The 18,185-nt window shown below is 43.3% G+C and overlaps 1 protein-coding gene across 1 annotated transcript in view; it reads right to left on the minus strand.

Moving 5' to 3' along the window:
- The window catches only part of TMEM214 (transmembrane protein 214), a gene marked incomplete in the record, with an annotated part of 1,377,439 nt that overhangs the window by 819,501 nt on the left and 539,753 nt on the right, over nt 1-18,185 (minus strand).

Consider the following 18,185-nt stretch of genomic DNA (forward strand, 5'->3'; position numbering starts at 1 on the left):
GTGTATGTCCAAAGAATGCAGAATTCTCTCCCCCTTATTCTGTGGGTTTGGATAAAAGGTAGGCAGATGAATAGTTTGGTTAAGGGCCACACTGGACACTACCTTAGGCATAAATGTCGGGTTTGTCCTCAGAGAAACCCGGTCTGGATAAAAAATGATAAAAGGTTCCACAGCCATGAGTGCCTGTAGCTCTGAGACTCGTCTTGCAAAAGTTATTGCTAGGAGCAGAGCTGCTTTCCAAGATAAAAACTTTACATCAGCTGTAGCAGCTGGCTCAAAAGGAGGCAGGGTGAGTTTTCCAAGACATAATTGAGGTCCCATGCAGGTATTGGTGATCTCCTTGGAGGCCTTAAATTTACGGCCCCTCTGAGGTACTGCCTTAATAAAGGAAGAGAAAAGATTGGTGGCTCTGTATTGTAATGAGCCGAAATGGCAGAGGCATGAATTTTTATAGATGAAAAGGATAGGCCTTTGTCCAGCATCTCAGTCAAGTATTGCAAAATCTGAGGAATATTTGGTACAGCTGTGTCGATTCCTTGTGCCTGGTTCCAAGCACAGAATCTCTTCCATTTTCCAGCATAGGATTTTCTAGTACTAGGCCTCCTGGCCTCCAAAATGACACCCATCACCGCTTTAGTGAGAGGAGTGTTTTGTATGACTACATTATTCGCCATGCTGCCAGATTTAAGGTCTTGAGTTGGCTGTGCAGGATCTGATTGTTCTGCTGGGACAGTAGATGAGGCACTTGAGGTAAGGTCCAGGCTGGGCATTGAGACAAGTTCCTTAGGATTGGATACCAGTACTGGCGTGGCCAGTCTGGGGCAATCAGTATAATTTTTGGCTTCTCTTGTCTGACCTTTAGGAGTACCTTGGGGAGGAGAGGCAGAGGAGGAAAGGCATATACTGTTAAGTTTTTCCAGCTGAAAGATAGAGCATCCACTTTCCATGCTTGCCTGTGATAAGTCCATGTGCAGAATTTCTTTAGTTGGCAGTTGTGAGGTGAGGCAAACAGATTTATGTCCGGGAATCTCCATTTTCTTGTTACCATGCTGAAGAATTGTGGATCCAATTTCTACTCGTGGGGATCCATGAGGTTTCTGCTTAGTTCATCTGCCAGAGTATTTATCTTTCCTGGCAGGAACTGTGCCTGCAGATATACTTGTAAGTCAATGCTGTGTCCCACAAAGTCATGGCTAGACTGCAAAGGGGGTAAGAATGAGTGCCTCCCTGCTTGTTTATATACCACATGACCGTGGTATTGTCTGTCTTTATCAGTAGTTGTCCCGGATGAAGTAGGTCCTTGAAGGCTGTCAGGGCATTTTGAACAGCTAGAATCTCTTTTTGATGGATATGTAGATGCATTTGGTTTGCGGACCATGTGCCTTGAATACATCTTCCTGCCATGTGGGCTCCCCAGCATAATCCGATGCATTCGTTGTTAATGTCTGTGTGGCTGGGGGTAGAATGAATGGCTGTCCCTTGTTCTGGTGAAAGGCCTTCGCCCACCATCGAAACTCCTGTTGCAGGCAGGGAATGAGAGTAACTATTGTTTCCAGGCTGTGGCAATGTTGAGTCCAAACACTTTTTAGGTACCACTGAAGTTTCCTCATATGCAGTCTTGCATATGGAATTAGTAGAATGCAGGATGCCATGAAGGCCAAAGCCTGCAGAATTTTTCTTGCAGATAACTGGGCCTTTGTTGCCAACAGTTTGAAATAGGTAGTCAGTTGCCTTTGTTTGTCTGGCATGAGATAAGCCATCTGGGCAGTTGTATTTAAGCTTGAACCCAGGAATATTACCTCTTGAGAGGGTACTAGTTTTGATTTCTGTTTGTTGACTGTGTACCCTAGGCATGGTAATAATCTCTTTACAAACACCAGATGCTGTAGTAGAATGTCCTTGTTCTCTGCTTGAATGAGGCAGTCATCCAAGTAAGGATATATTTGTATTCCTCTTTGTCTGCAGTTTGCAATTACTGGTGCCAGGCACTTTGTGAAGACCCTGGGCGCAGTAGATAAGCCAAAGGGCAGTGCAGAGAATTGGTAGTGCATTGAGCCAGCTTTGAATCCGAGGTATCTTCTGCATGTTTGTCTGATTGGGACATGCATGTATGCCTCATTTAGATCTAAAGTCACAAGCGAAGCCTTCTTGCCCAACATGGGCAGAAGCTGCTGTAGAGTCAACATTTTAAATTTTGGAATATCCAGATATGGGTTTAGAATAGATAGGTCCAGTACTGGTCTCCAGGCTTTGTTCTTTCTGGGTACCAACAACAGTCTTGAATAGAATCCTTGTCCCTGCTCTTGCTCTGGTGCTTGTTGAAGGGCCCTCATGTCCATGAGGGATGAGACTTATTTTTGTGCCTCTGTCCACTGATGTTTTGGCAGGTCTGGCCAACCGTTTGCCCTTGTCAGGGAATGGAAGTGAAACTTGTAGTCTTGTGACACTATGTTTAAGACCCATTTGGCCAGAGTTATTATGTGCCAATTTTGAGAAAAAAAGTGCTAGTTTCCCCCCTAAAGGTGCTGCCAGAAGATAAGTGCTTGGCGCAGGCAGGGGGAAGTTATTGGGACTGTTTCCTGTATGGCTGTGATTTGTCTTCTACAGTTTTGGAGGTTGAAGCACCCCATTGTTTAGACCTGTACGAACCTTGGGGCTGGGATCTGCCTCTAGGGCGTCTGTATCTGCCCCTTTGTGGCCAGTCTGACACTGGAAAGGACCAATTCTTTGTAGGCCAGTGTCTGCTAAATCTTGGTGGCTGTACCTGTAAAAATTCCTTGACTGTTTGCATAGATTTAGCTTTGTCCTCCATTTTCTTCAACACCTCTTCTGCTTTAACACCAAACAAAGCATCATGTTGTAATGGAGCATCTAATAATTTTGCTTTAAAATGATCAGGTAGATTTTGCTCCTTTAACCAAGCATGCCTCCTAATGACAGAACCCATAACTGCGGCCCTGCAGGAGGCCTCCAGAGAATCAAAACCACATTGCAAAGTATGCTTTCCAACTTGCTCAGCTGCATGCAATAAATTCAGTCTTTTCTTGCCCCAGATGTCAGAAGGCCCTAAAAAGACAAGGCCCAAACCAAAACACCAACAAAACCCTGCACCAAACATATATACAATATATACAAGTGCACATGTATATACCCTAACCCACTCCACAACCCCTAAACACTAGGGGAGGGAGGGTAAATTGGACTGGCAGCATGTGGATCCTCGAACATCTACATTTATGGTAGGTACAAAACTGTACTATGTTCTTCATTCCACATTGCTGCAGTCCTAACCATTGGGTAGAATCCCAAAGCAGAGGTAAGGGAGGCTGGCAAATCATAAGGAAGCAGGAGCTGTCAACATGCCTTGCAAAATAGCTGTGGCAAAACCAGCCCTAGATTTAGAGTAGAGAGGAAGGTGGTAATGCTTAGAGAAAGTATGTACTGAACTCCAAGTAGCTGCCTCCAAAATATCCTTAGTTGCCACCCCCCTGAGAAATGCTGTTGAAGTGGCAGTAGCCCTTGTGGAATGAGGCCGAATCCCAGCTGGAATCTCCTTGCCATGATGGGAATAACAAAATGAAATGCAAAACCCAATCCACTTAGAAATAGTTTGCTTAGACACAGGCTTGCCCTGAGAAGTCAAGGCAAAAGAAACAAACAACTGCTGAGACTGCCTGAAATCCTTAGTCCTGCTTAAATAATAACGTAACTGCCTATGTACATCTAAAGTGTGCAAAATCTTTTCTCCCTTGTTTTGGGGATCTGCATAGAAAGTAGGCAAATGAATAGTTTGGTTTAAAGCCACACTAGAGACCACCTTAGGCATAAAGGAAGGATTAGTACGTAATGATACTCTATCCTTATGGAAAATCAAAAAGGGCTCTACTGCCATAAGGGCCTGCAACTCAGAAACCCTTTTTGCAGAAGTAATGGCCAACAAAAAAGCAGTCTTCCATGACAAGTATTTTAACTCAGCAGTAGCGGTTGTAGAGTAAGTTTTTCCAACACAAAATTGAGATCCCTCTTATATTCTTTGCCCCTCTAAGAAACTGCTTGAACAAAGGATGTGAAAACAATGGTGGGTCACAATCATAGTGAGCTGAAATTGCTGCAGCATGAATTTTAATGGAAGAGAAGGACAAACCTTTGTCCAATAACTCAGTAAGATATTGAAGAGCCACACTCAAATTAGGCTCAGAAATCTCCAAATTCTTTGCTGCACTCCAAAATAAAAATCTCTTCCATTTTTCTGCGTACACTTTCCTTGTACTAGGTCTTCTGGCTTCCATAATCACATTTAAAACTTGTTGAGGAAGTTGAGACCTGCTGTGTTTCAAAACAGAATATGCCAGGCTGTTAGATGAAGAGATTGAAGCTTGACACTGAGCAGGTGACCGTCCCTCTGAGATAACAGGTGTGGAATCAAAGGTAAAGGCCATGGAGGCTTCCTTACCAGACTCCTTAGAAGTGGGTACCAGTGTTGCCGAGGCCAATCTGGAGCTATTAAAATCATCCTTGGCTTGTCTTGTCTGATCTTTAGGAGCACCTTTGGGAGAAGAGGGAGAGGTGGAAAGGCATACACATGAAGATTTTTCCAACTGAAAGAAAGAGCCCACTTTCCAAGCTGTGTGATGAAACCCCTTTGTGCAAAACTTTGGCAGCTGGTGGTTTAGTGGAGAAGAACAGATCTATGTCTGGAGTTCCCCATGACACTGTCAATTTCTGAAATACATGAAGATCCAGTTTCGGGATCCATGATTTGCCTGCTTAACACATCTGCTAAGGAGTTCTGTGCTCCGGCAGAAACCTTGCTTGAAGAGTTAGTTGCAAGCTGAGCGCAGTCTCCCATAAAATCATTGCTTGCCTGCATAGAGGATAAGAATGTGTTTGTTGATGTACCACATGACAGTTGTGTTGTCTGTTAGAATCAACACCTGCCCAGGAAGAAGTAACTCCTTGAAAGCCATTAAAGCAAACTGAACTGCTAACATCTCCTTCATATTGCTATGTAGATGCTGTAGTCTGGCAGGCCACTTGTCTTGTATCCACTTTCCATTTAGATGAGCGGTCACAGAGAGTCCCTTGTTTAGTTTGAATGCAAGGTATTATTTGAATGACAGTGTCCAAATCCTGGCAGTGCTGTGTCCACACATTTTTGAGATACCATTGCAGCTTCCTCATATGCAGTTTGGCATTGCTTGAAGGACTGTCCTTGCAGTCAGCCCGGACTGAAGAGATAGTTGATGGAAGTAACTGGAAAGATTCTTTTGTTTGTCCGGGGTTAAAAAGGCCATCTGGGCTGCTGTATTCAGTCTCACACCCAGAAAGCACATGTCTTGAGAGGGTACTAGACTGGACTTTATTTCGCTCACAGAATACCCTAGGCATCTTAGCACTGCTATGACATATTCCAGATGCTGTAGAAGGTCTTCCTTTCTTGAGCCAGAATCAGGCAGTCGCCCAAGTAAGGATAGATTTGAATTCCTTTCAGCCTGAAGTAAGCTATCACTGGAGCCAGAACCTTTGTGAATACTCTGGGCGCAGTAGATAAGCCAAAGGGCAATGCAGAGAACTGATAATGAGAATTTCCAGCTAAAACGCAGATACTTCCTGCAACTTAGTCTTATAGGCACATGAAGGTAAGCTTCCTTGAGATCTAAAGTTACCATCCAATGATCTTTGCCCAGCAGAGGTAAAAGCTGTTGTAACGTCAACATCTTGAACTTGGGAATGTCCAGATAAGTGTTGAGGATAGATAAATCCAAAATTGGTCTCCACGTGTTCCCCTTCTTTGGAACTAGGAACAGGCGAGAATAAAATCTAGGGCCCTTTCTGGTACAGGGACTGGCTGTATTTGGAGTAACAAAGAAATTTGCTTGTGAGCCTCTTTCCTTTGTGGAGGCATGCCTTTGAAAGGGGCAATGTATGGAAATAAAACCTGTAACCGTGGTGAATGATATCCAACACCCATCTGTCTTGAGTGATTAAATCCCAATTTTCTTTGAAAAGAGACAGTCTTCTCACCAGAAGGCTGAGCAGGTGAACCCCTGTTCTAGGCCTAAATAGACTGGGAATCATAAGCAGGATATGTCCATCCCTTAGTAGGCCAATTTCTAAACTTGGTGGCTGCACCTGCAAAAATCTTTAACAGTTTGCATAGACTTAGCTTTGTCCTCCATTTTCTTTAAAACTGCTTCCACAGGCGAACCAAATAACACATCAGACTGTAAAGGAGCATCCAAAATCCTAGTCTTAACATGTTCTGCTAAATTCTGATCCCTCAACCAGGCATGCCTGAAGAACAGAACTAGTGGCAGCCACCAGGCCTGCACAGCATCAAAACCACATTGCAAAGAATGCTTACCCACTTGTTCAGACACATGAACTAAATCCAGCAACTCTTTACACTCTATACCTTCCGCCAAAGCATCCACCTTAGATTTCAATTGTGAAAGGAGATAATTTTGATATTTTAGCATATGAAACTGACAATTCAACGCCTCATGGCTAAAGTGGAAGAAGTATACACTTTCTTTCCCCACCTATCCAAAGCCTTGCCTCTTTATCAGTGGGAACAGGATTTTTAACAACAGAGGCCTTAACACCCTTAGGCCTGAGAAAACAGTTTCGGTCTGCCCTAGGACTGCTAAGGGCCTATGCTGGGGGAAAAAAAAGAATTCCCTAGCCTTTTCCTGGAATCAGAGTAATCTTGGCCTTCCCATTTAAAGTGCTCCCTCATGGAATGCAGAGTCTCTGAAAATGAGAAATCCTCAGGAGGAGAAGCTGTAGGAGTGGAATCATCCACATCAGAATCAGAATAAGGAGGATACTCCTGCAAGTCTTCCACAGAAGACTCAGAAGCCTCTGAACACCGCTCAAAACTCTCAAACTAATCATAGTAATTAAATCTTCTGCCATTTTAAGCATGTTTTCTAGGCACAGAACCTGAAGTGCTAGGAGAAACCACTGAAGCTGAACTTGGCCTACCTCTCAAAGAAGTTTTGGAAACAGTAGGAGAAGCTCTAACTACCTTGGGAAGAGAGGGAAGAACAGTTACCTGAGAAGCCCCTCAGCCTGGCCTACCTCCTGAGAAGGCACATCCTGTAACAGTAAAGTCTCTGCCTGAGACTCCAAAGAAACTCCTGGCAAAACCTCTGGCTCCACTGAGTTTCTAAAGAACCGGACGTCCGGACTGCCGGTTCATCAACCCTAGGCTTTGCTGTTTTGTCCTTTGCGCTTTTGACGAAGCGGGCGTTGGAGCATCCGGCGGCATTTTGTAATTACACCGCTTCCCAAACACTAACCTGGCACAGTCTAACCTCCTCTTAATAGTGCGCTTGTTAAATCTAGCACAAGCGCGTCAACCAACAACGTCGTGCTCTGGTCCCAAACAAGGCATACACAAAGTATGGTAATCACAAGAAATACAGTTATTCACTTTTTCTGACATCCGGTTAAATACTGAGGCAAGAAAACCAAAATGTGAAATATTTCAGAACGCCAACCTATCTCGCAAAACTGCTTCTGCATCGAGTACCCTGGCTCGTCGGCAGTCTTGCTATGACCCGATCCCATCTCTCTTTTGGTATTCGGGCCGACTGGACAGCGGACTACCCAATGGTTAGGACTGCAGCAATGTGGAATGAAGAACATCCTGCATTTCTTTGTTTTCTGCACATTCAGAATTTGTCAACATTTTCTGTTTAAGCAGTGACATAATATATTGCTGATATTTGAGCATATGAAACTGACAATTTAAAGCCCTTATAGCCAAGGTAGCAGAAGTGTAAATCTTTTTTGCCCATCTGTCCAGTGCCCTAGAATCCCTGTCAGAGGGAGTAGGGTTTTTTGCAGTGGAAGCCTTGACCCCTTTGGGACCCCGAGAGATAGTTTCTGGGTCAGCAGCAGTGTTTTTGAAAAGGAATTTATGAGAGTCAGGAACCCTGTAGTACCTGTTCGGCTTAACAGGAGCTGGAGGTAAGGAGTCAGGGGTCAGACTGGACTCTGAAATACATCATCTACAATGTCTAGCACAGGTGGAATAACTAGGGGCCTGTGTTGCAGTAGTAAAAGGAAGTCTCGGAGCCTTTTCTTAGATTCTGAATAATCTTTGCTCTCCCAGTGGAAATGCTCCCTCATGGTATGTAAAGTTTCCCCAAAAGAATAATCCTCAGGTGGAAAGGCTGAAGGGATAGATTCTTCAGCATCAGAATCCTCATAGGGAGGAAGAGAGTATTCCTGATCAGAAGAGGAATCAGATGACATGGAAACCTGATCTGAAGATTCATATTCTGTCTCTTGCCTAGGCCTCTTATCAGGAGGGGGATGGGAACCCCTGATAAGAGGCCATTTTGAGCATCTGTTCTTTTAGGCATGGAGGCCTGTCCATGAGGCTGCTGTACTTATCAGGAGGGGGATGGGAACCCCTGATAAGAGGCCATTTTGAGCATCTATTTTTTAAGCATGGAGGCCTGTCCATGAGGCTGCTGTACTTGTTTCTTTGTCTTTAAAGGTGCTTTAGTCTTTGCCTTTGAAGCTGAAGTCGTTTTAACATATAATTGAGTAGGTCTGAAAACACCCTCAGAAGCAGATGCCTGCTCAGTGGCTCCGGACCCATCTGAGGGAATAGTTTCCGAAGGTCCATTACCTTGAGCTTCCAGCGGCCTGGGCAGCTCCACGTGGGTGTCGGTAGTGGCTTGCGAGTCTAAAGTAGCGGTCGTCAGGGGCTGTGAAGGTGCCTCAGTGAGAACCGGCAAACTGGCGACTGGCTTAGAAGAAGCCTAGTCGCCTGTTTTGGACCTCAGATGAATGTCCTTTTCTTTGCATTTCTTGTAAATTCCGGTAGTCGGATGGCTATCCGACGACATTGTATAGTTAAATCGTCTGCCAAAATAGTGAAATGCAAAATCGTACCAACGCTTAATAGTGCGTTGGTTAAATCTAGCACAAAACCGACAACTAGCAACGTCGTGGTCAGGGCCTAGGCAAAGAATACAGTAAGAATGAAAGTCCTTATGAGGTGTATTTGCTTCCCACAAGAAATACAATTAACTTTTTCTAACATCGGTCGGGAGCAAGAAAAAAAGTTTCCCCAACGGGGTACTTAGCTTTTAGTGAAGACTTTGGATCTGAAATTCGAACACGAAAATCTCAAAAGTCGGCCGACCGGCAATTGCGAACTGCTTTTGCTTCGGGCACCACGCAGAAGAAAATGGCGTTGGCTGCATCTTTTATACCACTGGCGCACTGACATCAGGGAAGAGGCGACAGCAACCGATGCCAGACCTAGACTTTGGAATTCAGGCCAACTGAGGGTAGCCTGCCAGCAGGATAACCCAATTGTAATGACTGCAACAGTGAAACACGATGAACATCTTGTCATTTCTTATGCAACAATCATTAAGAATAATGAAACCAGACAAGGGAGGGGGATTGGTGATTATGGACATGTTTGACTACAATGAGAGAATCTATAACATTTAGATACGGACACATATCAGGAGGTTAGTAAGAATGAACTGAATACAGCTTACAGAAAGATACACATGATGCTGAATGACATGAAAACAGAATAGATAGACATTTATAATTATTTAAACATCATCTCTCCTACTATACCTATCATTTTTGGTGCACCTATGGTGCATAAGAATGAAACTAACCCTCTACTACATCCAATAGTGGATGGGCGTAATTCAATTACTTATGCATGTGCCCAATTTCTTGATATTAACCTGAAGAAATTTTCAACTCAAACATGTAAAGACTCGTGGCATTTTCTGGAGTTAATTAGTAAAAAGGAATATTCAGACCATAGCTTGTTTTTAACGGTAGATATTAAAGATCTATTTTCAATGATACCTCATGAGAAAGGGTATTCAAAACGTAGAAACATTTTTAATCAAACAAGAGATCAGTCAGTAGAGGATTAATTTATACTGACTAGTTTGAAATGATTCTCAAATTAATTACATACAATTTAATGGAAGATATTTTCTCCAGCAAGTGGGAGAAGCCATGGGTTCACCGTGTGGTACTATTTTTGCTAGCATTGTTATGGCGGTTTGGGAGGACCATTATATATTTGGTAGTGAGTTGTTCAGTCAACATATTAGCTTATATATGTTATCTGGATGATATTTTCATCCTATGGAATGGTAATTATATTGTGTTACAATTTCTTACTTACATTAACGGTACAACTTCTTATTTGAAATTCACACATGAGGTAGATGACAATGAGATTAATTTCTTGGATGTAAGTTTGAGTAAGGATAGAGTTAGTGGCAGATATAAAGCCAAGATACACAGAAAGCCTACCTACTCAAATTCTTTGTTACATTTTACAAGTGCACATCCAACAATAAATAAAAAAGCTGTGGTCAAAGGAATGTTTGTCCGAGCTGCCAGAATGGTGAGCCTGGACACAGACTCTGACAGAGAATGTATTCATCTGATTAAAATGCTCAAAAAAGGGGGATATCCTGACCACATGTTGCTGATTTATATGGAGAAGTTAGAACTAAGAGGTTAAATGGTCATTTTTCGCCCATTTTAAATTATAAAGAAGTTAACCATAATGTAACAACTAATGTTAACTATTTTGATACTTCTACATTATTTATAACAACTTTCAATGCACACTTTTATTAAATAAAAGCTATTATGTTGAAAAATTGGATGGTCATGGATGATGCACAAATTAGAATGAGATTGGTGCAAGGTACAAATTAGAATGAGATTGGTGCAAGGTACAAATTAGAATGAGATTGGTGCAAGGTACAAATTAGAATGAGATTGGTGCAAGGTACAAATTAGAATGAGATTGGTGCAAGGTACAAATTAGAATGAGATTGGTGCAAGGTACAAATTAGAATGAGATTGGTGCAAGGTACAAATTAGAATGAGATTGGTGCAAGGTACAAATTAGAATGAGATTGGTGCAAGGTACAAATTAGAATGAGATTGGTGCAAGGTACAAATTAGAATGAGATTGGTGCAAGGTACAAATTAGAATGAGATTGGTGCAAGGTTTGAGAATGGTAGCAAGGAGAGGAAATAATTTGAAAAATCTGCTTGAAAAGGAAAGCATGATCACTCGTGGTAGACAAACAGGAATCATGAATAAATGTGCTATGTGCAAGTTACTGTAGGTACATTCATCAGGGTCAATTCTTTGAAATAAAAGGAAAAAGAATATACAATGAAAGGCAAGCATAATTGTAACTCAAAAGGGGTTGTTTACGTAGCTTTTGCCAAAAGTGCTCGGCATTCTATATAGGAAAAAACACCAGAATGTTAACGGAAAGAATCTATGAGCACGTGTATGCAATAAGGAAAGAAATTTTGAATAATACAGTGACTAAGTATGTCCATGAGTTTAATAATCACAATTTTAAGTTTTGTGTTTTATAGCAAATTGTCAGTAATGATAGAAGTGGTCCATGGGAATTTTTACTAGAAAAAGCCAAACTCATTTGGCAGTTAACTTTGTACTCTTACACTTGGCCAGGATTAAATGATCTTTGTAACATTAGTAGTATTTTAAAATTAAGGGCATTAAGTAGATAGACTCAACCAATTCCTTTCATAATAATATAGTAAATATATATTTATTACAATCATATAAGTATTTTAATACACACTGGATATCAGTTTTCATATTTGGTAGTACATTTCAATATACATCATATATATTGTTGTTTAAGTATGTAGGATATAAAGTTTTTAATGTAGTTTTTATTAATATTAAAGTTTAAGTGTCATAGAGATAGGCTCTTATTGAATAAAGATAAGCATATTATTTATATATTCATGTAATTTAGTAGGAGGGACTTCTATTGCTGATGACATCATGTCTGAGTTTGCATTGGTGCCAATTTCTAATGTAATCCACACTAGCACCTCTTGTCAGGCGAAGCAATAAAACCACAGATAAACTCTTCAGTGAACACTCATTTAGCAGATTCCAACAGTTGCAGAACCACCAGCACTAACCTGTTGGAATCTGCTAAATAAAGAAGTGTTCACTGAAGAGTTTATCCGTGGCTTTATTGCTTTGCCTGACAGAGATGCTAGTGTGGATTACTGGTCTTTGGTACCTTGTTGCTTGCTGTTTTTGGGAGCCAATTTCTAATGTACTTAAAGAGCTCACTTTGAATCAGTTTTATGTCTGTTGAAGTTTACTATTGTTTGTAAATGAAAAGCGCTTCACATTAAATTCAACTTTCTTTTATTATTTTGGACTACCAGTGTGCAAATTTTACAGTAAGGTGAGGTGGATGGGAGGAGGGACAGGCACATTATAACGGATGCAAAGTGGTTAAAAGTACAGTTTTGTACCTACCATAAATGTAGATGTCCGATAGGAATGCATCTGCAGTCCTTACAAATGGGTTGTCCTGTCGTCAGGCAGCCCTTCGGTCGGCCGGATTCCAAAGTCTGGGTCTGGCTTCGGCTGGTGTCGCACTTCACCCGACGTCATAGCTGCAGTTCTTCGGGTATAAAGGCATCGGCCGACGCCATTTTCCTCAGTGTTTCTTGCCCCAGATGCCAGGTGCCCTCTTGGATGGCTAAATTTGGATAAATGCCAATGTTTCCAAAAAGTAGAGAGCAAGCACATAAAATAAGCATGTATGTACATATATACAAACAAATACACCATAATAGATCCCCCCCAAGCTAGCTAAAAGATGGCAAATACCCTAGGAGTACCACAGAGGGAAGGGTGGGTAATCCTGACTGCAGATGCATTCCTATCGGACATCTACATTTATGGTAGGTACAAAACTGTACTATGTCCTTCAAGGATGCATCTGCAGTCCTTACAAATGGGTAGAATACCATAGCCAAACTAGGGGAGGAGGAAAAAAGAGATTATGGTGTAGTTAGGATCCCTTGCAAAACAGCAGTGGCAAAACCTGCTCGGGATCTAGAGTATAGAGGTAAATTATAATGCTTGGCAAATGTATGCACGGAGGTCCAAGTAGCAGCCTCTATAATGTCCTTGGTAGCCACCCCTCGTAAGAAAGCTGTAGTAGTGGCTGTAGCCCTTGTGGAGTGAGGCCTGATGTTCTCTGGAGTTTTCTTTCCATGGAAGGAGTAACAAAATCTAATGCAATTTCCTATCCACTTGGAGATTGTCTGCTTTGAAATTGCTTTTCCTTCCCTTCCTGTTGCATATGCTACCAGGAGCTGGTCAGTTTTTCTATTGCACTTGGTTCTGTCCAGGTAGTAGCGTAATTGTCTATGTACATCCAAGGTATGCAACAGTCTTTCTCCCCTGTTCTGTGGGTTTGGGAAGAATGTAGGTAGGTGGATAGCCTGGTTTAAGGACACTCTGGATACCACCTTAGGCATAAATGTAGGATTTGTTCTCATGGACACTCTATCCTGATGGAAGATCAGGAAGGGTTGCACTGCCATTAATGCCTGTAGTTCAGAAACCCTTCTTGCTGAGGTGATTGCCAGCAGGAAAGCAGTCTTCCAGGATAAGTATTGTAATTCTGCTGTTGCTGCTGGTTCGAAAGGAGGAAGTGTCAATTTTTCTAGCACAAAGTTTAAGTCCCATGTAGGCAATGGTGGTTTCCTAGGAGGTTTTACATTTTTAATTCCTCTCAGAAACTGCCTGAGCAGAGGATGTGAGAAGACAGGAGGATCCAAGCTGTATTCTGCCGAAATAGCTGATGCATGTATCTTGATGGAAGAATAGGACAGGCCTGTATGGAAGAGCTCTGCCATGTACTCCAGGATGTTGGCTATGTGTACCCGTGACACATCTTTTCCCTTTGCAGTACTCCAAATGAGATATCTTTTCCATTTTGCTGCATAATTCTTTCTTGTTGAAGGTCTGCGAGCCTCAAGGATAATGTCTTTAACCCTTTGGGATAAATTTGGGTTAATTGCTCTTATGTAATGATCCAGGCAGTCAGCTGCAGAGTTTTCAGGTTTGGATGCAGGATGTTGTAGTTGTTCTGTGTTAACAGCAATGGTATCAGGGGTAGTGTCCACATTTGTTCCCGAGACATGCTCCTCAGTAATGGGTACCAATGTTGTCTTGGCCAGTCTGGAGCTATCAGAATGATCCTTGGACGTTCCTCTTTGATCTTCAATAGCACCTTGTGCATCAAAGGTAGTGGAGGGATGAATATGCTGTCAGGTTTTTCCAACTGAAAGATAGGGAGTCCACCTTCCAAGCAAGGGGGTGGTACGTCCTTGTGCAGAATTTCTTTAGCTGGTGATTGAGTGGGGATGCAAATAAGTCTATTTGTGGTAGTCCCCATTTTCTTGTGATGGTTTTGAAGATGTCCGGGTGCAGCATCCATTCGTGGGCATCCGTGGTAGTTCTGCTTAATATGTCTGCTAGAATGTTTTCTTTTCCCGGTACAAAAATTGCTTGTAACTTAATGTTGTAGCTCAGAGCCACATTCCATAGGTCCAGTGCCATCCGGCATAGAGGGTATGAATGTGTGCCCCCCTGTTTGTTGATGTACCACATAACTGTGGTGTTGTCTGTCCTTATCATCAACTGTCCTTCTTGGAGAAATGGTCTGAATGTCTGGATTGCCAATTTTACTGCCAGCATTTCCTTTAGATTTATGTGTAGGTGCAGCTGATCTTGAGTCCATAAGCCTTGTATGCACTTGTCCAGCATGTGGGCCCCCCAACCGAGGTCTGAGGCGTCCGTTGTGATGGTTTGGCTTGGTTGAATGCTGTAGAAGGGCAGTCCTGTGTTTGACAGGCCTGAGCCCACCATAGGAACTCTTGCTTCAGGCATGGTATTAGTGGAATTTTGGTTTCTAGGCTGTGTTTGTGTTGAGACCATAAATTCTTCAGATACCACTGCAGCTTTCTCATATGCAGTCTGGCACGAGGGACCAGAATTATGCAGGATGCCATGAAGCCCAAGGCTTGCAGAACTTTTCTTGCTGTTAGATGGTTCTGTTTTGTTAATGCCAAGAAGTAGAGAGGAAGTTGTGCTTGCTTTTCTACAGTTAGGAATGCCATCTGCTTTGATGTGTCCAGCTCTGCACCCAAAAAGGTTATTCTTTGGGATGGTATCATCCTTGACTTTTTTATATTGACTGTATATCCCAGGGCTTGCAGCAAGTAAATGACTCTTTGTAAGTCTTCTGTTAGCTTGTTTTTGTTGTCCGCTTGTATCAGGCAGTCGTCCAGGTAGGGATAAATTTGGATTCCCTGAAGTCTGCAATGAGCGATTACTGATGCTAGGCATTTCGTGAACACTCTGGGCGCAGTAGATAAGCCAAAGGGCAATGCTGAGAATTGATAATGCTCTGATCCTGCAAGAAATCTGAGGTATCTTCTGCAATTTGGTCGTATGGGGACGTGCAGGTATGCCTCCTTGAGATCTAGAGTTACCAGCCAAGACTCCTTGCCCAGCATGGGAAGAAGCTGCTGTAGAGTCAGCATTTTGAATTTTGGAACAATGAGGAATGTGTTTAAAGCGGACAGGTCGAGAATAGGCCTCCATTTTTTCTCTTTTCTTGGTACCAGGAAGAGTCTGGAGTAAAATCTCTTTCCTTGTTCCATAGATGGTACCTTTTCCACAGCTCTCATTCTTACTAATTGAGCTATTTGTTTTAGAGCTTCTGCCTTTTGATTTGGTGGTAGGTTTGGCATTCCTCTTTTTCCTGGTAGAGTATGGAAATGAAACCTGAAACCTTGGTCTATAGTTTGCAAAATCCACTTGTCCCTTGTGATGTAATGCCAGTTCCTTGAAAATAAGGCTAGCTTTCCGCCTAAGGGTGCTGCTAGTTGTTCCCTGGTAGGCGGTGCCAGAGCCAAGTCACTGTGATTGTCCTGTTGCAGTGGTGGTGGCTGTGTCTGTGCCTCGCTGGTTGTTGCCCTGCCACTGGCGTCCCCTGTAGGCACCCCTGGATTGATTTCTGCCTCTGGAACGCCTATTCCTGCCTCTCTGTGCTTTAGATGAGTCTGGAAAGGACCAATTTTTGGAGGGCCAGTTCCTGCTAAACCTTGGAGGTTGGACCTGTAAGAAGTCTTTCACTGTTTGTACAGATTTTGCCTTCTCTTCCATTTTCTTCAGTACCTGCTGTGCAGGAGAACCAAATAAGTTGACCTTGTCCATGGGAGCATCTAATAGTTTTGATTTGACATGGTCCGGTAAGGCCTGTTCTTTCAACCATGCATGCCTTCTGATAACTGTGCCAGTCATGGCTGATCTAAAGGAAGCCTCCAGTGCATCATAGCCGCATTTTAAAGAATGGTTACTAACTTGCTGAATGTTATGTACCATTTCCTGAACATATTTCTTATCTAAAGGTTCATCAGAGGACAGTTTTTTAGTTAACTGATCAAGCATAAACTCCTGATATTGGATCATATGAAATTGACAGTTCAAGGCCCTAGCTGACAGAGTAGCAGAGGTGTATACTTTTTTACCCCATCTCTCTAAGGACCTGGATTCCCTTTCAGAGGGGAGGGGATTTTTAGCAGAGGTAGATGCTACTGCCTTAGGTCCCTGGGAGATGGTCTCGGGATCTGCAAAAGGAGCCTTGTATAAATGGTGATGTGTGTCCGGGACCCTGTAGAACCTATCTGGCTTAGCAGAGGCTGGAGGTAATGAATCAGGAGCAGTACAAGCATCATTAAATGCATCATCTACAACAGAAAGAACTGGAGGTATAGCTAAAGGCCTATGTTGTGGTAAATGCAAAAAGGTTCTAAGCCTTTTCCTGGAGTCTGAGAAATCTTGGCCCTGCCACTGAAATTGTTCCCTCATGGCATGTAAGGTTTCCCCAAAGGAAAATTCCTCAGGTGGAGAGGCAGAAGGAATAGACTCTTCAGCATCAGAGTCTTCGTAAGGGGAATAAGGAGCCTCTGGAGGGTCTGTATTGTCTGAATCATCAGAGGAATCATCCGTGGACACTGGCTCAGGGGGCTCTGCTCTAGGTCTCTTCTCTGGAGGTGGATGAGAGGCCCTGTCTGGATGAGGTTGGGATCCCCTAATTAAAGAAATGAGATCCTCTGCCAGAGAAAGCATTTGGGAACTGGAGCTGGGCCTGTGGGAGGGGGGCTTAACAGGCACAGTCTTAGTAGCTTTAGCTGCTTTAGCCCTGGCAAAAGCCTTAATGGACATGGCTGCAGGAGGCCTAGCAGCTCCACGTGCAGGGGTTGATACATCCAAGGGAATAGTGTCCGATAATTCCTGAGAAACCACAACAGCAGGTTGGATTTCAGAAGCCGATTCTGCCAGGTTAGAAGAGGCCTCGGTAGAAGGCATGGTTTCGGCTGAAGAAAGAACCGCTTGCTCGGTTTCGGCCGAAACCGAGACACTCGTGGTTTGCTTAACCGCAGTTTCGGCCGAAACCGCGGACCGCGAGTGTCGGTCCTTTTCTTTGCGTTTTTTGGATATTTGCGTAGTCGGAGGATCCGACGGCATAATATAAGCAAAATCAGAGCCGAAAAACTGCTCAGCAAACTCCGCCTGACGTCTAAGCGTCCGTCGGTTAAAAGAAGCACAGGCTAGACAAGCTGCTATGTCGTGGTCTGGGCCTAAACAAGGTAAGCAGTAAGAGTGGAAATCTTTATGAGGTATTTGTTTCCCACAAGTTAAACAGTTATTCACTTTTTCTGACATCGGCTGAGGCAAGAAAGAGTCCCCAACGGGGTACTTAGCTTTTTAGAAATCTTCGAAGTAGTATTCAGTAGTAGTAATCTCTGGATCTGACCGACCGGCACTTGCGAACAGCTTCTGCTTCGGGCGCCACGCGGCAAGAAAGACGGAGGAAAATGGCGTCGGCTGATGCCTTTATACCCGAAGAACTGCAGCTATGACGTCGGGTGAAGTGCGACACCAGCCGAAGCCAGACCCAGACTTTGGAATCCAGCTGACCGAAGGGCTGCCTGACGACAGGACAACCCATTTGTAAGGACTGCAGATGCATCCTTGAAGGACATCATCCCTGGCAAGGGTGGGCGGAGCTGCTTCCTGACATAAGCATCTTGCAAAGTGAGGAAGCTGATGAGGTCTGCCACTGCATGGCTCATCTCCAAGGTGGTACCAGGCATAGCCAGGGGTGGGGACTAAGTGGAACAGAGATGTCTTGTTTTCTTTGCTGACCACAACCATTAAACTGATCTAGTCTGGAGCCAAGCATCAAAGGGTATGTAGACCCCAAAATTGAGGTGAGGCAACAAGGGCC

Source organism: Protopterus annectens, chromosome 2.part1 (genome assembly GCF_019279795.1).
Source record: "Protopterus annectens isolate FY-2018-M chromosome 2.part1, PAN1.0, whole genome shotgun sequence".
NCBI classification, from domain to species: Eukaryota; Metazoa; Chordata; order Ceratodontiformes; family Protopteridae; genus Protopterus; species Protopterus annectens.